Here is a 25,960-nt window from a genome sequence, read left to right as displayed (position 1 = left end):
TTATGTACATGATTTTACATTGAATCAAATATTTTAATTTAGGGTGAACTGAAAATTCTTCAATCCAATTGGTTGAAGAGGCTCTCAGTCACTTGTCTTATTCACACATGCTACAGATCATCAGAGGAGGACATGACACCGAAAAGAAACTCCAATCAACAAGTTTCCACTTAAAAAGCCCACGAGAAGGCTGTGAAAATTTTAAGCATTCTTAATGACAAGTGCTGTTACTTCATCACGGACTACAAAACCTGGGTCAAATGTTAAGTGTGATATTTACCTATTTTTGAAGGAGATAGGAGACTTTGGTGGACATCCCTTATAATCTCTGCTGAATTATAACTGAGCACAATTTGTTAATACTGCGATGTGCTTTTACCAAGATGGACATTTCCATTCTGCCAGTAAAAGAATAAAACAAAAACTTGTCTGCAGGGACCTCAATGTCAACTCACAATTTTAATATGATCACCAACTATGATCATCAACATAGTATAGACGTGGTTCCATTGTGCAAGGTCAGTGGCACCATGTGTTATGTAATATAACCTTGTACCAAATGTAACTAAGCATAATTTTGGTTCCAATTTTAGTCCAGTGAACATGCAGTAGATGGAAGAAACAAGACAGTCACATAGATGCGAAATAAACAAGTCTTTCTGAAGAAGAGGGAACGGTTGAAGGGCAAGTTCATCAGTAATCACTGTTGTGCATTTCAGTCACTTGATCTGTATTTTAAAAGGCCTCGTCATATGTAGCCCATCCACAACATAAAAGAGGGGTATTAAAAAGTCTTGACTGAACTGTATGCAAAACTACCAGAATTTATTTTCAGTTTAATTAATGGCTTCCAAATAAAGTTTATTTTAATAAACTATCCTGAACATGCACTGCGTCATCACATGAGCTAACCAGAATAGAAGATGTTAATCTGCTTTACATTGATTTAAAAAGCAAAGCAAACCAAACTACATCCTTCAGTACTTTAGCTACTCAGTCCTTATGGTCATTATGGTTTCAGAGTTAAGAAGCTTTTTGTCCACAATGCTTAGACACCAATCCCAAAATCTAGTAACAATATATCGTAAAATAATTCTTGGGTATACCCTTCAATCCCCTTCATTGCAGCTGAAACATTACAGTAGGACTATAGGAAACAATTCAAGATAAATAAAAGCAAAACTACAATATCTTTCACGTGAACATCATCTTATGTCAAAAGTTGGATTTTTGTTTTGCTTTTTCCCCATTTTGTTTTGCACTCATTAGATTTTGTGCAAGGGACCAAAACACACTTCACTTTAAGCACCCAATATCAGTACGGCCAAGCCACGTATAGCACCGTTAGATAGCGCCATAATTTCCTTGTTCCAGTAAAGTGCAGTAGCCTTAACCACAAAAGAGAACTCACTAATTCATTAGTACGTCTTCTGACCCCTCAATCTTTCCAGAGACCACTAAACTCACGTCAGGATATAATGCCATTCTTGTCATCCGCACATAAATATGCCATACTCGTTATTCATATACGAATAACGAGTATGGCATATTATATTTTGGCTTCACAGCACCAGGGTCCCAGGTTCGAATCCCCGCTGGGTCACTGTCTGTGCGGAGTCTGCACATCCTTCCCGTGTGCACGTGGGTTTCCTCCGGGCGCTCCGGTTTCCTCCCACAGTCCAAAGATGTGCAGGTTAGGTGGATTGGCCATGATAAATTGCCCTTAGTGTCCAAAAATGCCCTTAGTGTTGGGTGGGGTTATGGGGATAGGGTGGCGGTGTTGACCTTGGGTAGGGTGCTCTTTCCAAGAGCCGGTGCAGACTCGATGGGCCGAATGGCCTCCTTCTGCACTGTAAATTCTAAATTCTAAATATAGATACAAACATGCAATGAGGAATAGGGCATTTGGCCCCTCAAGCTTGCTCTGCCATTTGACAAGATCATGGTAGCTCGGCTTGTGGCATCAATTCTACTTTCCGGTCTACCCTTTTATACCCTTGAGAATCAATAATCTGTCAAACTCAGCCGTAAAAATATTAATTGTCCTTGCCCCCACTGCTCTCAGGGGAAGAGAATGCTACATACTAAATGACCCTCAGAAAATATTTCTCACCTCCATCTTAAATGGAGACACCTTATTTTTAAACTGCCTGCCCCTGGCTCGTGTCTCCCTCAAGAAGAAACATCCTTTCCACGTCCACCCTAACAAGTTCCCTCAGGATCCTATGCATCACTAGGAATAGAATAGCCTGCTTGAATTGGCTCTATAACGTGTTACCCTAAGAAATAGCCCCAACAACTCTGAACTCATCTTGCAGGCTACTTTTGCAGGGTGAGTGCAATCACAACAATGCTCAAACTGGTCAAGATAGGGCAGGTCACTTGATTGGTTTCAATATCTACTTCAGCTTTTTGCAAACTGCATCCGCTATAATCAAAATCAACAGAATGCACTGCAGCACCTCACTTAGATTACTTCCGTAGTACACCTTTCCCCTGCAATCTCTGAGAAACACTTAGGTAACAATTTCATAGAAAAATTACTTCAAAGGTCATCTTCAAGTCACGCAATCATACGGACTTGTGCGCCAAAGTGGCTAGCACTCCTTACCTCACAGCGCCAGGGACCCAAGTTTGATTCCGGCCTTGGGTGACTGTCCATGCAGAGTTTGCATGTTTTCCCAATGTCTGCGTGGGTTTCCTCCAGGTGCTCCAGTTTGCTCCCACAGTCCAAAAATGCACAGGTTAGGTGGGATTACAAGGATAGGGCAGTGAAGTGGGCCACGGTACGGTGCTCTTTCGGAGGGTCGAAGCAGACTGGATGGGCTGAATGGCCTCATTCTGCACTGTAGGGATTCTATGAATATACTGTCACTCCTTCATTACTACTAGGTAAGTGACCTAAAATTCTCATACTTAATATCATTATGGAAGTACCATCAGTTTGCGGACTGCAGCAATTCATGGAGAAGGCCCACCATATTCCAAGATGCTAGAGGCAAGCAGTTAAATGCAGCTTTTCCAGCATCACCCGCATCCTGAGACCAACTTTTTAAAAAACACTGTCCAAAAACAGGGACCTTACAACAAGCAAATTAAAAGGATCCTACACCACTAATCTGAGCTAGATTTAAACCCACATCGGAGGGCCAAAACCAGTGTCGAATGGTGCTTTTACATTGTATTTACATTATTGGCATTACTGCCGACACGATAATGGAAATTCATATTAAAAATAAACATATATTTTAATAAATTCATAAAAGGGCCCAGAATCTTTTTTTAAGTTCACATTCAAGGGTCAGTCTGACACCGCAGGGAGGAATAATTATAATCTCTAGAGGGTCATCTCAATGTACTTGGGAGTCAGTTTGGGCATCAATGCCCATTTAGTATTCACAAGTTTAATATTAGTGTAAAATTAAAACAGATTCAAACATATTAAATATTGGATGAACACTTTGCTTCTTCAATGAGTAACACCCAGTTCCCAACAATTTATATTTACATAGCACTTCTAATGTAACATAACAAAACATCCCATCCCATTGCCCTTCACAGGAGCACCATGACACAGACCACATAAAGAGATATTAGGTGAGATGCCCAAAAGCTTGGTCTAAGACGTAGGTTTGTGTCTTAAAGGAGAAATAGAAAAATGGAGTTATATGGAAGGAATTCTAGAGCTTCAGGCCGAGGCAATTGAAGTTATGACCAAAGGTGGAGCGATTATAATTAAAAATACACAAGAAGCCATAATTAGAGGAGCACAGGTATCTCAAGAGGGCTTTGAGGCTGGAGGAGATTGCAGAGCTAAGGAGGAACAAGGCCATGGAGGGATTCAATAAGAAGGATGAGAACTCGAAAATGAAGACGTTGCATCGCCAGGAGCCAATGGAAGTCAACTAGCATGGGACAATAGGTGAGCGTGGCTTGTTGCAAGGTAAGATAGGGACCGCAGCGTTTCAGATGGCCTCAGGTTTACAGAGGGCACAATGTGAGACATCAGCTAGGATTATGTTGGAATAGGGCGACACAGTGGAGCAGTGGTTAGCACGGCTGCCTCACGGCGCTGAGGATCCAGGTTCGATTTTGGCCCTGGGTCACTGCCCTTATGGAGTTTGCACATTCACCACATGTTTGCGTGGGTCTCACCTCCACAACCCAAAGATGTGCAGGCTAGGTATTAGGTTGATTGGCCACTCTAAATTACCCCTTAATTGAGAAAAAAATGATTGGGTACTCAAAATTTATTTTATAAAAGGATCATGTTGGAATAGTCAAGTCTAGAGCTAAAGGAGACAAGGATGAGGGTTTCAGCGGATGAGCTAAGACAGGGGAAAATGTCAGATAATATAATGGAGATGAAAATAGGTGTTCTTGGGTGATGACACGAAAGAGCAGCTAGAAGCGCGTCTCAGGATCAAATGTGACACCAAGATTACAAACAGGCTGGCTTAATCTCTGGATTGTTGTCAGGGAGAAGAATGGTGTCAGTAGCTAGGGAATGGAGTCTGGAATAGGGACCAAAACAACAGTTTCAGACTTCCCAACGTTTAGTTTGAGGAAATATCTGCTCATCCAGTACCGTATGACAGATAAGTGTTCTGCTAACTAAGAAGTCTGCTAATTTAGCAACAGAGGAGTCATCTAAGAGAGGTGGTGGTGAGATAGAACTGGGTGTGTTGTCAGCTGCCATGTGAAAACTAACACCATGCCTTCAGATGATGTCGCCAACGGGCAGCATGTAGTTCAAAGTACAAGGGGCCATGAATCGATCCTTGGGCGACACCAGAGGCAGTGGTGCAGGAAGGAAAGCCAATACAAGTGATTCTCTGGCAACAAGTAGGTAGATAAGAATGAAACCATGTCGGAACAGTCACACCCAGCCAGATGTGACATCGAAGGAGGATGGTGCGGTCAACTGTCAAAGGCTGTAGACAGGTCAGGAAGGACAAAGAGGGAACGTTTACCTGGTCACAGCGACACACAATTTCGCAGGACAGATCAGTTCAGAAGCATCAGTCAAAGTACTGTCTGTGTGGAGTGTGTACGTACGCCCCGTGGCTGCATGGGTTTCCACCCACAGTCCAAAGATGTGCAAGTTAGGTAAATTGGCTATGATCAATGTGCGGGGTTACAGGGATTGGGCCTAGGTAGAGTGCTCTTTCGGAGGGTGTGCAAACACAATGGACTGAATGGCTTCCTTCTGCACTCTAGGAATTCTATGGGTTCTATGGAAAACGTTTGATTCAAGAAGAACTGAAACATTACAATGATGCAGTAACATTTATTTTTCAGGGGAAAGAGGTGGCTTCTGTAATGGTTCGATGAAGGGGCGGTTGTGGATTTTTACCATGCACTTAGCCTCTATTATATTGAGCCATTGAGTTTCACGTTGACTTAATGGTGAATGTTCAGTACCAACCAAATATCTTCCCCACAACTTTTCTTTGAAAAAAGTCAAATAGACTTGTGTCAGACATAAATAATAAATTGGCAGTTTCCCAAAATGGACACCTAATGCAACCTTTAAAAAAAACTTCCTGTTTTACTCCAGGCTAGGAAAATTCTATACATCAGATTAATAATAGGACCAGGGGGCGGCACATGGTGCAGTTGTTAGCACAGGGACTACGACGCTGAGGACCCGGGTTCAGATCCCGGCCCTGGGTCACTTTCCGTGTGGAGTTTGCATATTCTCCCCACGTCTGCGTGGGTTTCACCCCCACAACCCAAAGATATGCAAGTTAGGTGGATTGGCCATGCTAAATTGCCCTTAATTGGAAAAACAAATAATTAGGTACGCTAAATTTATAAGAAAAAAAGGACCAAACAAAATGATCAACTTTACTTGGGTTGGCAATAATCATAAAAATTAAGTAAATTGCTTTTTGCCATTTGACTAATGGTAGTTTTAATCATTTAGTAGATTTTTGCAGATGAGAACAACTCTTGTATTTTTTAATGCATATCAATCCTATCGCAATGTTCAACCCCAATTTCGCTGAAGCAGCACTTTTCCATGCAGTTTTCTTTACACTGTCAGCTATTTACACAGTTAAGCAGATTAAATGTTTCTCAACAAGCCCCACAATGGCCTATGCAAAGTTCAAATACTAAAAAAATAACGACACACATCCAACATCAGCATGCATCTCATTACCCAATCCAAAACATGGCACTTGTTCTATGATCTGTTTTCACTGACAGCAAAGTGAAATGCAATTCCCGCTATACACACTACAATCACTCTCATTAGATGCCGCCATCTTTTACAAACGTTCTGCCCACCTGTAAAAATTAATTGAAATTGTATTTTATGTGCATTTTATTGTGAAACCTGTGATGTAGTGAAAGAATGTTCCTATTTGTATTCCAAAAACAGGGTCTGCATGCTTAAAATTAATCTCTCATTATACAAGCTTACATTTTAATAATTTAAATTCAGAATAAAATACACATAAATCTACTAAATTAATTAACTTTGTTGATGGAGGAATATAACAAAAATAAGACATCAAGTAACACAATCACAAACCAACATTTATTGTAGGCTATGCACCCCCCGCCCCCCCAAGCCAGGAAACTGTGAAGAAAGGAGGAAAAATGGATAATATGAACATAGGATGTGAGGATTGTACCCAGGGTACCTATTAATTTAGTCCAAGGAAAGTTAAACCGTAATCAGATTCATTGAAAGACAGTTTCTTAAACTACATGGATTCTGAATGAGAGGCTTCAGTTTAAATTGATATAAATATAACTTAAATCTAGCAATGTATGGTCTTCCGTCTAAAAATAGAAATTTACCATGATTTATGACTAGTACTTTCATCTCCAAAATGCTCGTCAGTTGATAATTTGGATAGAGAAGGAAAAGACTACACAGGGCAGATGCAGGGAAGATGTTCCTGGTGGTGGGTATGTCCAGAACCAGGGGACCACAGTCTGAGGATTCAGGGTAAAACATTTCGGACAGAGATGAGGAGACATTTCTTAACCCAAAGAGTGGCGAGCCTGTGGAATTCATTACCACAGGAATATTCAAGAGGCGGCTAGATATAGCACTTGGGGTAAATGGGATCAAAGGTAATGGGGAGAAAGCAGGATTAGGCTATTGAGTTGGACAATCAGCCATGATCGGGATAAATGGCGGAGCAGGCTTGAAAGGCCAAAAGGCATCCTCCTGCTCCTATCTTCTATGTATCAATGTAAACAACCAGGATAAAGCAAATTATTGAAAACAATGTTAAGATCTGGAATACATTTTCTAAAAAGTTGGTGTGGAAGTAGATCCAATAGTAATATATTCAATTTCCTTTTGAAAATGTTATAAGAAAAAAGAAAACATTTGGAAGGCTTGGGGAAAGTGAAACTAACTGGATAATTCTTTCAAACAGCTGGCACAGGTACAACGGGTGAAGTGGCCTCCTTCTACACCATATGATTCTATGATTCCAAGTATTTCAGAACCAATAAAACCCGGTCATTTCAGAAACTGAACAACTAATCTTCAGTATTCGGGACATGTGTTTTTAACCTATCTTATCGTCTTCACATAGCCAAAGGATAGCAGTCCCATAAAACACACAAAATTGCTTAACTGATACAAATCATGTTTTTTTTGGTTCTACATCCTTAAAACCATACTGTTTATACATTCCAAAACTTGTAAACAGATTTGCATGTATGCTTTGCTTCTTCTCTTCAAACGACATTTGCGTTATAAATAGCAGTGACAAACAAGCAATTCAGTAAAATAACTCTTACTACACCGACTGTCACCCACTGCAGAAATTCACCACACTTGTGCATAATCTGTTGCAACATATTAAAATCAACCATTTTACAGGTTCGCTATATTTTCAATGCCATGGGCAGTGCACAAGAGTAAAGCAATGAAGGAAGGAAAAAGAAAAGGAGGTTACAAATAGGGCGGAGATTAGGTAACGCACAAGTAATAGTCATCATTTAGTTTTAAGAGCCCTAATGTGTTTGCATGCTAAAATGCCTGTGGTATTAAAATACACCAAATACTGCTTAGTTTACTATTTTCTGACAAAGTGGAACCTGGTTCCGTTTTGGTGAAGTACTGCTGAATTTCTTAAGGGGTTAAATTATTGCCTTGAGCCACTACAAATTTCAAATGGAAAATAAAAGCAATATTCAGTCAGAGACTAAACATTGAGTTTTAATACCTCAGACAGACCTGGGTGCAATAGCTTAATAACTTTCAAATAGACAGAACAGAGCAATAAAATATTCTGGAACATCATGACCGTCGACGCTGTATTATTATTTTAAAATCTCTTTTGTTACGCAAACTGCACCTAGAAACCAAATCGCAGGAAGACGTCAATATTCATCGATGTGGGCATCCGATCTCCTAGGTAGAATCAACTTGCACAAAATTTGAAAAACAGGTCCGACCAGAAATATTTTCATCATGCACCCACGTGGCTGCAGATACTGTAACCCAGCTAGCTCTTCCTAACCGCTTTTGATAGTAGTAACTGCAGTCACTCTGAACACTATGCGAGGTCATCTAGTGGTGTTGCTATAACAACATCCTTGGCTATTCCAGACTGACGTAACAACTGTATGGAAGTTGCAGTCAGTTGGTGCTTTGACCCAGAGCCTTTAACACAATCTGAAGGGATGGGGAAATTGACCTCCAACCCCTTAACCTGGCACAAAAAATGCACAACCCAACCATTTCTAAGTCAAAAACGAAGCTACGTCAGGCTGGAGGGAGAGCCCCTTCTGCAAAATGTTTTAGCAGCCACCATTATAAAAAAGAAAAACACACCCAGGCCATCTGCAGCACCAGCCATGGGAGTATCAAAAATTGTAATAGAAGTGTTTTATAGTTTTGTTCAGACATTTAATAAATACACTGCTGACACCCAAGACATGAAAACGATTTTTCCCCTGCTAGTAGTAAAAACGCTACATGTCATTTTTCTTTAATGCCAGCTTTGGAGAAAAAAACATCAGCAAGTGCCCTGCAGAAAGGAAAACAACTGGTTCCAATCAAGGACAGGTTAACATTGCATTCTAAATTTCAGCACTTCTCTCGGCACGCATATTTCACCCACATTCACATTAAATCTATCAAGTCTAATCGGGTATTCTAAACTGGCATTGTCCGGTCTACCTCTCATTTTGTCCTTTCACTTTTCAGTATAAAGAAAACAGCCAGAGAAATTGTATTCAGTTCAAATGAACACCGCCACAAACCTTATCGTCATCTAAAAAGGCATTTGATCCCAAGTGTAAAATAGTTCAGTACCTTTAAATAAACTGGCCATGTCAGGTGAGGATTTTAAACAGACACAATGCACGGAAATACTGAACACTCCAGAACACCAAACATTTAGTATTGTATGGAAAGTAGCTTCAGGCTCTTCCAACAGGCCTGCCAATAATGGCATCCAAACAAGATGTAGATGTCAGACCCACCAGTATGTTAGCAGCTGTCTATCAAGAGGGTCTCAACAGACACACCAATGATAGCGGCTTACGAGTGCTATCAGCAAACAAGCCAATAGCAGAAGTCCCCCTGCACGCTGTCACCAGACTCGACGACAACACATCAGCCTATCCGACTGCTGGCTGCACGTCCACAATTAGAAGCAAGCCATCAAGGAGCTGTCACGTTGAATTATCTTGCTCAACAAACAACGTTGCGCTCTTCTAATGCACAAAACTGCAGGTATAATCGCCGATTTAAAATTAAACACGCTTGGGTACTGTAGTATTTACAAATCGACAACCGCCGGAAATTACAACCGAAGTCAATCGTCATAACGCAAATAATTCAGAGTTGAAAAAAATTACCAACAGCATAACAATTCATTCTCGCAACCTTCTGAGCAAGTCTTCCAAAAATAGCTGTCAAGTTATGTCGTCTGTGTTTTAAGCGTGCGTGCATCATATAGAGCAAGATATTTTTCAGTTGGCTAGCACAGAACCACTTCAACTTCAGGAACAGATTGAATTTGTTCATTTTCCACATCAGCTTTCAGGCTCCATACTTGGTAACAATTCCAAACGTACAGAAAACACTATATTCGACCAAAATCTAGTCTTAATAATTATACACTATTTTGGTTAGTGTAAATATTCTACCCATAAAACGGATTTCAAACTTGTGTGTGGAAGATCGCTTACAAATATTGACAGACTCAGTTTAAAAGAGCCGAAGGAAAACATATAAAACATGGAAATGTCGTGCTAGCAGATCAAGAGAAATACAGAAATCTGAAACGATTGACAGAAACTGAATGACCTTGGTGATTTCCTGGGATCCCCTCAGACGGTGGGGCTAATTTGAAAATCTCGCAACCACATCTGTTCTACTGAGTCTGCAATGGGCAAGTGAGCCACGCTGTATTGATTAGGAACACCCTAGGTTCAATTCCTGATCTGTTCAGGGGTTAAACAATCTCTGCCAGAGCAGAAGTGGTAATAGGTGGTTAGCTTCTGCAGCATCGGGGTCAGGATAACATGAATAAAAACAGGCTTCCCACTCCCAGTCGTTATCTAGCAGTTCTATTCAAAAAGCACAGGGGCAGATGTGAACACTTTTGTTTTACCTTCAGGGACCAACGCCACTCCCACTGAGTATCCCGAAGGATAACAATTTAAGCATGAAGACGATTAGCCACTAGAATCGCACACAACACGGGTCACATTTATGACAGCGAGGTAAAGGGAAAAATGCAGATGAAAGCCTTGGGGGGGGGGGGGGGGGGGGTGAGAAACGCATCTGCAAACGATGCTAACATAAGATTTTAAATGCGCAAAGGACTGCAAGGACTGCTAAAAATAAAAGAGTAAGGATACAGCTGCCTCGTTATAACCTCTCAATTTTAACAAGCATATTCATAGCACGACTTAGCAAGGCGGCTGCAGGCATCCAAATGCATTCCAGAAACACGTTTTAAATCGTGGTGGTGGTGGAGCATTTAATGGAGAGGTCCTACCCAAAATTTATTTTTCGTTGCACATTACTGGCATGCAGAGGGACGGACAGAGCGGAGGGTGACATTATGCATCTTTTTACAGGAGGAATGCCATTCAAAAAAAAAAAATCACTTCGGGATTAAATAAATAAATCTTTCCCTCACCCCCCAACCCCCCCCCCGTCACGTTGACAGGGGACAAAATGCTGTGGCGACGGTCTGAGTGACAGGCGGGGTGGGCCAACGGGGCGCCAGGATTCGGGGCGGGCAGCCTATGGGCTGGAGGCGGGGGCGGGAGCCGGGTTCCCAAGTTCGGCCTCAGTCATTAAGTTGTCCCGAACCAATACTTTTTTTTCCCAAAAAATCAAAAAAATAAAGCGCCGAGGCCGGGCTGGGCGGACTCCTCCGGGTCGGGTGCCCGGGGAGGGGTGTGTTGGGGGGGGGGGGGGGGGGGGCATCAGCCTTTCCACCGGCTCGCTCGCTCTCTCTCTCCCTCCTCCCGTTAACAGGTTAGTTTGAGGCTCTCAGGTGAACTTCAGTCCGGGACGGACGCGGCTGAAGGCGGGCCCGGAGGTGGAGGGTGAGGGGGAGGTACTGGCTTCTCCACAAAGAAGAAGGGGGGGGGGGGGTGATGTGTAAATTAAAAAAAAATAAATTAACCACTTGATACAAAAAAAAGCACAATTTACCTCACCCATGAACCCCCTGTTTCAGCCGCACCAACTCACCCGCGCTGGCTGTTACTCGGAGGAACATTCCAGTATCCTGACCTTCGTTTCCCTAAATAAGCCGAGTAAAAGCGCCGCCATGTTGCGCCTTGTTTATTTAAATCTCGAACACTCCCAGGGAGGGAGGCGGGCCGCGCCAGTGCGCACGCGCGCCGCAGTGCGGCCTGGGAGTTGTTGTCCTCACCCCCCCTCACCCTTTGCACCTGCAGTCCTTGGCTGCTGCTGCGAGCAGGTAGTTTGGGCAGGCTGGCAGCAGGGTGCTGGGGAGTAAGGGAAAGGATTTAATCTGCCTCAGGGAAAATAAAACTGCAATAAAGCAGCAAAACGCTTGAGTGAAACATAAGGAACCAACGTCTGGCTGGAGAAGAGTCGGTTTTTAATGACTATCTTTATTAGTGCTGCAAGTTGGCTTGCATTTACACTGCGGTGAAGTTACTGTGAAAATCCCCTAGACGCCACACTCCGGCGCCTGTTCGGGTATACTGAGGGAGAATTCACAATGTGCAATTCACCTAACAAGCACGTCTTTTGGGACTTGTGGGAGGAAACCGGAGCATCGGAGGAAATCCATGCACAGGGAGCACATGCAGACTCCATCCGCACAAACAGTGACCCAATCAGGAATCAAACCCAACTTCCTGGCGCTGTGAAGCAACAGTGCTAACCACTGCTACCATGCTTCTGATATTTTAGGTGTGTATCCTCCATCAGAACATAATTGAGCACAGTTTTAAATATAAGCAGCTGTGTGGTATAGGTAATCACTAAGGTGAGTTTGCAGTGCGTTCAGTGTGAACATTTGGTGAAGAACATCTAAGTAAAGTAAAGTCACCATAGTCCTCGATAATGCTTTCCCCTTTGAGGGGGAAAGTTGCCTAGTGGTGGTTTAACCTGAGGATCACCACACATAGAATTTACAGTGCAGAAGGAGGTCATCTGGCCCATCAAGTCTGCACCAGATCTTGGAAAGAGCACCCTGCTTAAGCCCACGCCTCCACCCTAGCCCCGTAACCTCACCTAAGATTTCTGGACACAAAGGGCAATTTATCATGGCCAATTCATCTAACCTGCACATCTTTGGACTGTGGGAGGAAACCGGAGCACCCGGAGGAAACCCACGCAGACATGGGAAGAACATGCAGACTTCGCACAGACAGTGATCCAAGTTGGGAATTGAACCTGGGACACTGGAGCTGTGAAGCTCCTGTGCTAACCGCTGTGCCACTGCTGTGCCACCGCTCAAGGGGCAAGTTTGAGAAGGCAGGGCCTTCATGAATTACCTCAGCCGGTATGGGAATTGAACCCATGCCGCTGCCCTCACTCTGCATCACAAACCAGCTATCTAGCCAAGTGAGCTAAATCAGTACCCAAGTACTGGTGAAATACATCATTAAATCTACAACTGCTCTGTGTCCGTGTTTATAGTCTACACAAGCTTTCTTTCAATCCCTCATTTATGAAAGGGGTTTATTTAAGGAGTTGGGTATGCTCAGTGCAAAATATTGGATACATTTATTGATTTTGGGGCAGGGAATCAAAAATAATTAGGTTGATGAGGCATTCAGGACAGTAACAATACATAAAGAATGTAGCTGGCATTCAGGACATTGTCACTGGATGGTATGTACAGCGATCAGTATAGGGAATTTGGCATCGAGAGAGTATTCAGTATGTTGAATGTTCTGTGTATCTGATTCTATGTAATAATAGGATATATAAGATATATGGTTTTGAGAATGAAGACAATCCCACCAGTTATCTGGAGTATTATAGGAAGGGAATAACCACAGAGCCGTTGAATATATGACAGTGGCATCAATTCTACAGATCAAAAGTTCAGGTATACAAATGACATTCAGGTTATCAAGTATGCAAGGTATTCAGTACAACAGTAGTAGTCATGTATACAGGGCACCCTTTGAGCATCCATACGGCTGCCAAAGGTAATTACAAGACTTGTTAAACTGACCTTTTGCTTTGCAATATGCAGAAACATATTACAGAGCAATATGAGAAACAAGAATTTGTATCAAATAAAGATTGTAAGTTAGTGCAAGGTTTTGTTGTCTTCGTGGCTTAATAATAAAGGACTGATTCCAACAAATCTAGATTTCGAATTAATTAATTATGAATTTCACTTGAAGAAGGCATTGTGGAGCTAAGAAGAGGATTAAAACTATTACTTTGTTTGATTACCCATATTACTGCCAAGATGTGTGTTTAAGTGACTGACCTCATTGTTATTTTGATCTTACAATGCTCAAATTGTATTTTTGAACAGAAGTATTATGACTCCATGACCCTCAGTATTATATGCAAATACAGGAAGTACTGTCTACAACATGATATCCTAATATTGTTTGTTTCCTTCCATGAATCATGGATCTAACTACATAATTTCACTATAAATATTAAAATAATTACAGGGAAATAAATGTATGTCTGGTATTTATTAAATATACAGCTTGCAAAGTGTATATGGGAAAAATATACCAACTCATTAACTTCTAAACTCATGATTCACTCGTCCCTTATGGCTCCCTGATTGTAACCCAGAAAGTGAATGGGCTTTAGTGAATTAAAATCTCAGCCACGGAGTTAAGTGTCACTTGCTTCCTCCCCATACCTCACCTCACACTACCTCTACTGATGAAATAACCTACGAATATAAAGCAGAACTACTATTAAGCTAATGCCCACGTTGATAAAAAAAAACGATTGCATTGTCTCCAATATCTCACGTGATTTCTGGGGCATTGGCATATCATTTTAAAATTTACCAATGGAACATTAGAGTGCTCCAACCTAAATTAGTGTATAATCTCAAATCAGAAAAAACTAAGACAATTATCACACTGTTGATGGGTAAACCAGCTGTTTCCTGATGCCACTGTAGTAATAGAAATTCAATAATTAAATGTGCAGCACATTTATGTTGGTGATAAATAAAAATGCCAGATGGTTCACTTCTGACACGTGGCAAGAAGGTTGGGAACCAGCACTATAGATGTAGTCCTCTGAAGAGTGTAATGAACAGTGTTCCTATGGAATTGCAGAGCAAGATGAAGGGCATAGCCTGCGACGCCCATATCCCACGGAAGAATTAAAATAGCCAAATGACCAAGATGGAAACATCAGACTTTGTTTAAGGCATTTATTTAATGTGCCTATATATATATAACAATCAAGTGTGGCGGGGTGTTATAGTTCACTGGGAGTCCAAGTTGCTGTGGCAACGGGCGCTTTTTTTGTCGTGTAGTCTGGAGCTATGAACAGTGATGTTAGAGGCACCAATTTTCTTTCCCATCGCACAGCTGAGCAGAAATCTCTCGGACTCTTACCATCCCATTGATACAGCTTGGCACATCTTACGTGGCTGCATCATGAACGCTCCTGCCTTTGTGAGACCCGAGTGCGGTGCTTCTAGCTCTAAGGCCGGGATGTTCCCCACTGCACCACAAGACCCCACCATGTAAGTGTAGATCTATGGAAACAGGTCTCAACTAGATGTAGGCACAAATTTACAATAGAGACAGTCATAGCTATTTTCCTTTATTTCTCTCTCAGTTCCCTGCTTCCCTTTGCTGAACAACCGCCGCTTCTCTGTCCATTTTCCCCCTGCCTCTGATTCGGTAATGTAAAAAGAGGCATATTTATAGCATTAACCTCCTTTTCACAACGTTCCCACTTGTCATGCGTGCATTTTCAAGTGCCAAAAGGCTGGGACTATTTTAATTCCAAGCAGACGGCGTGGTTCAGAACTGCATGTCATTGCATAATTATCTCATTTGACTGAGGCACATCTAAATTTCAAAACGTGGTTTCGCCACTGCATTAATAAACTGGATTTTCACCTTTTTAAAACGTGCGCGCCCACATGCCCTGTCTCCGATCTGCAGCAACATTCAATAAAGTATCGGTTTGTGCTCCCTACTTTTTGACGTAAGAATGCCATAAGTTTATTTCAGATCGTCTGCTTAAATCTTCACAGGTAATTAAAGCAACCACTGACCTTGACATTAAAGATGGTGTTGTTAAATCTGCACCGACTCTTAATGGAGTTGTGTACATTTATGTTTGCAGTTTAAATACCTGTGTTAACAGGGTTAATTTCAGACCAATTATTTTGTTATGGCAATATCCCATAGTGCATTTCAAAACCTGTATTTAAAAAAAATTGCTTGTGCGTACGTGCAGTGCCTTGAAAAATGCGCATTGGCCTCTGGAAAATGTGGGCGGCGGTGTCTGTAGCTATAGGGGGAGGTGGGGGCAGCACCTACGTGTCAGCTGTACCTTTATAAGTGCGTGTAAACCGTAGGTACCAATGCTTAATTCTAATACAGCCCATAAGTTTACCGGTGAAGGAACGGGCGAGGGAGGGTCATTGACCTGGATTTAAAGCGCGCACACACGCGCCCTCTGCTGCATTGATGTTTTCATACCCACCAGATTTCTCTAAAGGATTTTTAACCCGAGGCTTTTTGCCAGACCCGTGGAGTCGCCTGCAAGACCTGGGAGTTTCCGCTGCTGTCACTTTCCTCCCAGCATTCAAATAAATTCTCTCTCTCTCTCTCTCTATATATATATATAAATCCAATTGTACTCTGATAAATCAAGGGCTAGAGAGACCACACCCCCAGACCATTTATGGGTTCGTATGTACCGTCAGTAAGAAACAACTTTTCTCCAGTGATGTAATTTTAGTGCAACCATATAGGGGAGGGGGAAGAGGGTGGTTCAAAAATACATTCCGTGTGTAGAAGGTAGTCAGCCGAAGAACGTCAGAGATTTGCCACTCAGCAAGTGAAGCATTTTTCCTTTCCTCTTTATTTTGCCTCGTTAATGCAGAGTCCATTCGTTGTGGTGGGGGTTGAAAAGAACCTCTCGCAAATGGATTCTCACTCAACCCTTTTTGAAAGTGAAACTTGTTTTAATGGGGGGGGGGGAAGGAAAACGTGATAATAGAGCGGTTTCCCAACCGCTGAGCAGTATGGGCTAGTCAGGCATCCATTAATAACGAGTTCTTTTGCAACCCGAAGCTATCTAACAATAGGAGACAAAGGTTCAGGGCCGGAACATTAATCGGAATTTCAACTTGTAACTATAAGCATTCACACCAATTATGCGTTTGCACTTCACTTTTCAAAAATGATAATGTTAAGAATGCTTAATTCACAGTATTTAAAATAGATTTGGAAAGGTACCATAAATGACTGCATGTTAAAGGGCGACGCCAACAATATCCAATGTGCTGTGAGGTAATTTGGACATTCTGAATTCTCCCTCTGTGTACCCGAACAGGCGCCGGAATGTGGCGACTGGGGACTTTTCACAGTAACTTCATTGCAGTGTTAATGTAAGCCTACTTGTGACAATAAAGATTATAATAAATCAAAATAAAAACTACTGCACCAGTATGTACATTTCCATTCACTTAAGTGTCGTTTGCATTGAATTAATGTACTCTTCTGCAATGAATTTACCAGACTGCAAACGCATCTCACTTCAGAGCTCCGCCCTGTATGTCCTTTGTACCACATGGTCAGTTTTTCCAAAAGTACTTCATTTTTTTGTGAAACGTCTGGAATGCAGTAAGTTCATGAAATATGCTTTACAAATGCAAGTTGTTCCTATTTTACCCTTTGTGATGCAAAGCAGTTCGGGATGTTCGTCTACAACTGCAGCCACATAATCTAGAAATCGGGGATTATTTAATCAATCAACTAAAATCTTAAAAACCATTCAGCTCCCCACTTGTTGCAAGTCCAGTGCAAACCAGTTTACCTTATTTTGAATAGTTTTAGCATTCAGAGATTTGAAGCTCGTGTTCCACCTTTCAAAACATCAACATCCCCCCCCCCCTTTAACTGTCCATAGAATGCAAATCAATGCAATGTATAACATAACTTGCATTCCTGCAGCACCTTTAACATAGTGAAAACCAAAAGTGTTTCACAGGCGCGCAATGAAGACAAAAAAAAAGCTGACCAAAATTTAGGGCAAAGGGAAAATGTGTTTATGGAAAGAGGTGGAGGAAGGGGGGAATTCCACAGTTTAGGGCTGAAGAGTTGGGTAAATACGAAGTTCTTAGAGGTTACAGAGATCGGGTAGGGGCGTGGGCCGAGAAGGGATTTGAACAAGAGGATGAGAATTTTAAAACCGAGGCGCTAAGAACCAATATAGGTCGGTAAGCATAGACATGACGGGTGAATGGAACGGTGCAATTTAAGATACCAGAGCAAAATTTTGGATGCGCCGAAGTTTATTGAAGTTGGAAGATGGGAGACAAACCACGAGAGCGTTGAAATAGTCGAGTCTGGAGGTAACAGAATCAGCGGTAAAAAAAAAAAAATGGGGGATAGAGGCAGTGATGGAAATATATTAAGGTTACACCTTTATACTAGTCAGACAGACAAAAAATTCCATCATTCTGGGCTGATTCAAAGTATCAGAGATAAAAGAATACATTTTAACCCATTGTACTGCTAACACCTCATTGTACTGCTAACACCTCATGACTTCTTTTAATCAAGTCTTTTTCAGCCTTGTAATTAAAGGTCCCTTGGTGAGTTACCCCGATACTCCAGTATGAATCCAGGTATACAAATGCCATCTTCATGAACAGTAATTTTAAAATAACGGCACTAAAGAACCTGAGACGGATCAAAAATTTAGGTGGGAATGTGCTCCATGTACTTCCAGAGTTCTCTCAATTCAGGAACCGCTCTCTTCAGAATGGAAAATTGCTAATCACTCCACTACTTGAGAGGAAATTATAAATCGGTTCGCCAAATATCTGCTGTCATGAAATTGCTAGTCTATAAAGAATAGTGTCTGAATATGCTGAAATGTTTCTGCCCATCAGAGAGAGCCAGTATGAACTTGTAACGGGTACATGGGTCATGCCCAACAAACCGGATTGAATTTTTTGTGGCAGTGGATAGGACAATATCTCTCGATATTTTTATAATGACCTTCCAGAAAACACTCGATTAAAAAAGTTCTCCTAATGTTTTAGCTTAATGTGTACCTCATGGAATTGAGGGCAACTTCTTGGGTTGGCTGAAGGTGAAAAGTAGGAGTAATAGATATATATGCAAATTGACAGGATTTGACTAGTGATATTCAACAGGATGTGTGTTCTGGCCTCAATTGTTTACTATATTTAGAGCCATAGAGATTTACAGCATGAAAACAGGCCCTTCGGCCCATCTTGTCACCACCAAGCTACTACTCCTAATTGCCCACATTTGGCCCATAACTCTCAATATCCACCTTTCTCATATAACTGTCTAAATACTTTTTAAAAGACAAAATTGAACCCCCTCTACTACTGCCTCTGGCAGCTCGTTCCAGACACTCACCACCCTCGGTGCAAAATTGCTCCTCTGGGCCCTTTTGTATCCCTCCCCTTAAACCTATGCCATCTAGTTTTAGACTCCCCTACCTTTGGGAAAAGTTGTTGACTATCTATCAGGGGCTGGTTTAGCACAGTGGGCTAAGCCGCTGGCTTGTAATGCAAACCAAGGCCAGCAGCACGGGTTCAATTCCCATACCGGCCTCCCCGAACAGGCGCTGGAATGTGGCGACTAGGGGATTTTCACAGTAACTTCATTGAAGCCTACTTGTGACAATAAGCAATTGCTGTGTTATTATCTATGCCCCTCATTATTTTATAGACCTCTATAAAATCACCCGCAAGCCTACTACACTCCAGGGAAAAAAGTCCCAGGTGGGCAGCACACGCAGTGAGCACTGTTGCTTCATAGTGCCAGGGTCCCAGATTCGATTCCTGGCTTGGGTCACTGTCTGTGCAGAGTCTGCATGTTCTCCCCGTGTCTGCATGGGTTTCCTCTGGGTGCTCGGGTTTCCTCCCACAGTCCAAAGATGTTCAGGTTAGGTGGATTGGCTATGCTAAATTGCCCTTGGTGTCCAAAATGTGGGGTTACGGGGATGGGGTGGAGGTTAAAGTGGGGTGCTCTTTCCAAGGGCTGGTGCAAGCTTATTGGGCCGAAAAGTTTCCTTCTGCACTTTAAATTCTATGATTCTATCAAGCCTCTTATAACTCAAGCCATCAAGTCCCGGAAGCATCCCAATAAATCTTTTCTGCACTCCTAGTTTAATAATATCCTTTCTATAATAGGGTGGCTAACATTTACTCATATCTTAGGCTACAAAACTAAATATACACAAGTTTTCAGATGACAAAAATGCAGCATAGTAAGCAAAGTGAATGGGAACATAATTTAATACTGTGTAAGTGGGAGGTTATCCATTTTGGACATAAAGAAAGGAGAAATAACAATACTTTACAAATGGTGAAAAGGTAAAAGCAACAGAAGTACAAAGAGCCTTTCAGAGACCATCTGTACAGATTAAAATGTTACTTAGAAGAAGGGATTATTTAAAGCAACATTTTCAAGATATTGAGAACAACTAGGATTTCTATTTTTACTGGTTGGAATCTATAAAATATCCTAAAATTAGAAACATGCATTTGGAGTAAAGTTAGGAAATACGTCCATATGAAAAGTGTGGTATCATTTGCAACTCTTCTGCAAATAGCCATTGATGCTTGGCCAATTGTTAGTTTTGAATCTGAGATTGATAAAGTTCTGCTAACTAAAGTTACTAAGGGGTTGAGGAAAAAGCAAGTATATGGAGATAGATCACAGATTAGCCGTGTTTTCAGTGAACAGTAGAGCCGGCTCAAAGCACATGGCCTTCAGCTGTTCCTATGATCTTATCTCTTTGCTTGTTGGAAATGGGACAATATATTATGCATACAACAAGCACTTTTCCATTTTTAATAGATTGAATCTTGCTGAAAGGAAATGTACAGTTGGGTCAGTAAGAACCCCTTCTCCCTGAATAGCAAATGTCAAGAACTTGCTGATTGAAGAAATGGCATCTCACTCCTAGAGTCCCCATTACTTTAAGAATTTGCTAGATTTGCACATCAAACAACCTCTGGCTCAAAAAGGGAACAATTTATATAGTTCAGTCTCATTTCTGTATGTAATTATTGTTCCAACATTTTAAAAGTCAAATTTAAACATTCCTGTCCATCTCTCCCAAACTAATCTTTCTTTCCTTCTGTTTCTTTAAAAAAAATCTAATTTGACTAATTCACTCTACACCATTACTTTCTCAGTCCTCAAATCTCATTGGTTAAGACCAACTGTTGCCCACATAGTTCATGGAAGTATGCCAGATAATTTGTTGCCCTTATCAAGCCATAATCAGCTTGCACACTCAGCACGTTATATGGCAAAGCCGAGTTGAAGAGTGCAGAATAAGGTTAACAAACGGTGCACACTCTGCTCCAATAAAATCCTGCAATAAGTTGAGTTTTGGCAATACCTTCACGTATCTCCTGACAATGCTAATATTGTAGCCACCTAAAATGGCTGATTCCCGATTAATTTGGCCAAACCCCGATGTAAAATGGCGAACTGAAAAGGCTGATGGGACAATCAGCCAACAGGACACAAACGGACAAGACAGAACAGTGTATTCGGATCTGGGGAAGTTGGCCCAGACCGATACCTGCAACCATTAGCAGCACATCAACCCAGCCATCTGTAGTTTAATCGGCGATCCCCGGGAACAATTGCTACAAATTAGCAATTGAAAGCCGATCCAGACCTCTCGGCGCCAGCAGTGGCCGAGACAAAGAAAGGTGGACAGCCACCCCCCGATCAAGGAATCGCCCCATTATTGGAGCATATCGAACCCAGTGATTGGGACCAAGTCCAATCACTTGGGACCAGGGTCAAGGTGCGCCCCGAGAGGCGGGAAGCCCCTGGGAACTATAAAGATAGGGGCCAAGTTCAGATTGACCCTTCTTCTCCTACTCGCAACCTTTGAGACCCTTCGGCGAAAGAACAAGTAAGTCTTACTCCAGCGATCGCTACCAGATAGGTGTTCGACTATCGACCCGTACCAGCCTTTTTTGAATCCCGCAGGCCAGAACCAATTCGATAAGCCATTCGTTTCCCTGACCTGGTGGGCCATCACCAAGGTTAAGTATTGGCCTTTAGTGGAAGGTAATAGTCTAGAGGTAGTATTATTGTATAAGTATTTATTGCTGTATATAATAAATGATCGTTTTACTAAGCGGTGTACTGTATTATTAATCATTACTTGAGCTTGAACCACGTGGCGGTATCAGGAAGATACCTGGTGACTCGTGAGCAAAGGTGACAGAATTAGAGCTAATAAAACTAAGGCTAATAAGAGCAACATATAATTTATAACATTGCATTGAGATAAACCATACCAAAAGTGTGTAGTCTGAAATGTAACTCAGAAGAAGGGATTATTTAAAGCAACATTTTCAAGATATTGAGAACTAGGATTTCTACTTTTACTGGTTGGAATCTATAAAATATCCTAAGCTTTCTGCTGTATTCCACTTACTTTGATTCAGTATCTTTTTCAGTTTGAAGAAAAATACATTTCCTCAATTGCATAAGATTGCTGCCTATTGTGATACAGAAACCAAGAAAGTTCCAGAGTTGATATCCAATTTTCGCTATCAATCAAAACAGCATCAAAGTGCACTGCAAACTCACCTTAATGATTCTGGGTAAGCAGAGGGAGATCAACCACGGGTTCTGTTCCTGATCACTAGCTATTCTGTGGAGAGGTTGAGATGTGTGGCATGACCCAAAGTTGTTGGATTGCAGAGACTCAATAGGATTATTGTGGATTCCAGCCTAGAATTTCTGTTTCTGTTCTTTTGTTGTTTTTTGCCAATCATCTGCTGAAATTATGACAAAATCTCAAGGAAACTCTTGTGGAAATTAAAAGGACACTAGTCCGATATAGTGTGTGTTTAAATTAATTTCCATGGTGATATTAGTTAAAATGTTTTTCCAAGTGCCAATTTATGGTTATTTGCCTCTATGGTTCTGATTTTGGATTTTTAAAAACCTTTCTGCTGTGTTTCACTTACTTTGATTCAGTATCTTTTTCAGTTTAAAAATAAATAAATTTCCTCAATTATTTCAACTTTGATGAATGTAGAAATCTTTATTTTTATATTTGGCAGTGATGCTATTAAAGCCTGGGCTGAGGTATGTATTTATTGAAATAATATAAAAGGACCTAGGTTAAGGTATCCAGACTGTGTATCTGCTATAAAGCTGTAATTAAGGAGTCATAAAAGGGGGTCATGATTGATTCCAAGCACTTACTTGGTTACAGTTAAAGGGCTAATGAGATATTGTTTGAATGCTGGAGATTTCACGTAGAGTAGATAATTTAATAGGGGCTGTATTTAGTCCTAACTAAGCAGGTCATGTGATATCTCAGTGGGATACAGATTACAGCATTAATGGGAGGAGCCAAGTCGGTCTGTAGTTTTGCAGTTTGCCGTAGAATTTGAGTCTGACAAGACAGAAGGATTTTAATTGAATAGCAGTTTTGCCAAATGCTGCTACATTGAGCATCAATGTGCTGAATCTGTTCTTGAAAGGCTCCTCTCTCCAAAGGTCTCTACACAACTAAGCGAGTCATCTATTTGTTAACTTTAATTTTAAGTGGCATTTGAACTGTATTGGGTTGCTTAACTGGAGATTATAGCAGATATTGATAGTAAATACATTGTCCTTGTGTTTAAGAACTGTTTAACTGATAATTGTAAAGCTATTTTCTTTGATGTTATTATGGTTAATTCTGTATTTAAAGTTTGTTTGAACATAAAATATACCTATTGTCAGAAGTCACTGTCATCACTGTTGGGGTGAAGTATCCCTTCCTCACAGTTTACAGATTTTAAAAAGTTGTTTAAGGTTCTTGCCCAGCATTCTAACAAATGTCAGGGTCTGGTATCCTAACACACTGGAGATATGACTACTCACCTCCACATTCAACCTAGAGTCAAATAATACTGCAAATATTTTCCAACTTTGTCGTATTTAACACTAATCACTGGATGGTGTCCACAGAATCTGAGTGGCCTGTTGCAGTTCTTGGCAACTACAGCTTCAGGGATAAAGGAGGAAGGCAAAAGCATTTATCACCTTGTTACTCCCTCCAATCCCACCGGCCACCATTGCCCACCTGGCATTACTGCATGTGTATCAGAATCCGGCATCGAATAGCCTACTCCAGCTCATACATTCTTATATGGTTGCCAACTTTCCAAGATTGTTTTGGTACCTCCTGGAATTGAGGAATGTTGTCCTGGCTATTGAAGGCCTGGGATGCAAATACGGTGTATTTTCATTCACAGGACTTTGCAATTGTGTCTCAACTGCCTATGAAATCTCTGTCTGCAATTTCCGCACCCAGCGTCATAGCTGATCAACAAAAGATCTGTCTGTTCTCCGATGTTTCTGGCTTCCCATTTAAAGAAGCAGCCTGGAATCTTTTCATTGCTCTTCTCTGCAAGTTAATAATACAAAAGCAAAATACTGCAGATGCTGGAGATCAGAAATAAAAACAAATTTCTGGAAATATTCAGCAGGACGGGCAGCATATGTGGAGAGAGAAACCGAGTTAATGTTTTGAGTCCAATATGACTCTTCTTTGGAACTGCCATTGAACCTGCCGGTCATTGTAGCTTTGAGAGGATTGCGGAAATGTTGCATGGTGCAGCAAAAATTGTCACAAGAAAACTTCCACACTGGTTTCTGCAAATATCAGTTCAGACTACTAACAAGCCTGCCTTGGGTTAAAAAAGAATGCTTTTATATTGTGCACAGTACATCCTAAAATGCTTCACAGATAATTAAGAATTTTTGAAATGCAGTCATTGTTGCAAATTTGTAACATTGCAAACAAAACAAAAATGGCAGCCAATATGCACCCAGCAAAGGTGAGAAAATTACCAGTTCAACATTTTAATGGCATTGGTTAAGGGACAAATATTGGCTACAATTGGGCAGCACGGTAGCACAGTGGTTAGCACTGTTGCTTCACAGCTCGAGAGACCCAGGTTCGATTCACGGCTTGGATCACTGTCTGTGCGGAGTCTGTATGTTCTCCCCGAGTCTGCGTGGGTTTCCTCCGGGTGCTCCGGTTTCCTCCCACAAGTCCCAAAAGATGCGCTGTTGGGTAATTTGGACATTCTGAATTCTCCCTCTGTGCACCCGAACAGGCGCCGGAATGTGGAAACTGGGGACTTTTCACAGTAACTTCATTGCAGTGTTAATGTAAGCCTACTTGTGACAATAAAGATTATTATTATTAAAAGGAAGAACCAAACCACCTGCTTGTGTCACAGAATCTTTTACATTCACCTAGGACAGATAGAGCTTTTTCCATCCAGAAGACAGTACCCCCCACAGTGTACTTACTGGTCCTCTGTACTGAAGTGACAGCTGAGATAATATCCTCATTGGAGCGTTGATCAGGACAGGAAATCCTAATTGCAACGACAACCACTCCCTCCCCCTCCCAAGCCCACAGTTCTTTAGTTGCCCTTTAAATGCAGTGCAGTGTTCGATTTCAAGTATACCATAAATAACAATAGAGTAATTTACTTAGAGCAGGAAGGAGGAACCAAGATAAGAACTTTCACAGAGGGATCCTCAAATCCTTTCAACAGAAGAAAAAAATTGAACTGGAGGGCAAAGTATATATGGCTTTTCATTTATAGTAAGGGTGACCTTGGACAAAAGTTTTTAGATATTTGTTTTTACCCATATACAGTAGCTTTTTGCAGTAAGAATTATCCAAAGAAAAGTCATACTGGTCTCCAAAACGTTAACTGTTTCTCCACTGATACAGCCAGAATAGAGTTTTTTCAGCGCTTTATTAATTTTAGAATTATCTTGGAATTTCACAACAATGAACCAACAGTTAAAATCTCTTATGGCAAGGTTTCTTCCAAAGCAAATAGACCAATCTAAGACTCTGATAATTCTGCAGGGAGTTCAAAATTATATTACTGCAACATTATAAAATCAGTCATAGAAAAAAATGGAGATGCCATCAAAGCTCCACAAAGTTGTCATAATCAGGCTGTCTTTAACGATCTGGGTCAAAAAAAGATACTTCAGCACAACAAATGTAAAGATGCCTCAAGTTAGAGCAATACTACAAGCAATGCACAAATTCTACATCTTGATTGCAAATGGTTAGTCTCCACAACTGTTGCATTAACGCAAGCGGACTGTCCACCTATCAAGAACCGCAACATTTAAATTGTGACCCATCTCCAAATCAATTCTGCATCACTGGAAAATCTTCTTTACAACAAAATCTGAACACCTGATATATGGCTTGGTCTCAAATATTGTGCAGCAATTC

General features: G+C 41.3%; 1 protein-coding gene across 5 annotated transcripts in view; it reads right to left on the bottom strand.

Moving 5' to 3' along the window:
- LOC140428543 (nuclear receptor coactivator 3-like) overlaps nucleotides 1-11,828 on the bottom strand; it is a 326,952-nt gene extending 315,124 nt beyond the window's left edge. For 4 of the 5 annotated variants that reach the window (XM_072515140.1, XM_072515137.1, XM_072515136.1 and 1 more), the window contains exon 1: nucleotides 11,699-11,828. The gene's annotated coding sequence lies outside the window, so the exon portion shown is untranslated. Of the gene's footprint in view, nucleotides 1-11,659 lie in introns of all 5 variants that reach the window. The other variant, XM_072515138.1, reaches the window with a different exon arrangement.
- Between the last annotated feature and the right edge of the window lie 14,132 nt (nucleotides 11,829-25,960).

Source organism: Scyliorhinus torazame, chromosome 8 (genome assembly GCF_047496885.1).
Source record: "Scyliorhinus torazame isolate Kashiwa2021f chromosome 8, sScyTor2.1, whole genome shotgun sequence".
Lineage (NCBI taxonomy): Eukaryota > Metazoa > Chordata > Chondrichthyes > Carcharhiniformes > Scyliorhinidae > Scyliorhinus > Scyliorhinus torazame.
The sequence above is the reverse complement of the archived record's forward strand: the minus strand, read 5'-3'. Positions and strand labels throughout refer to the sequence as shown.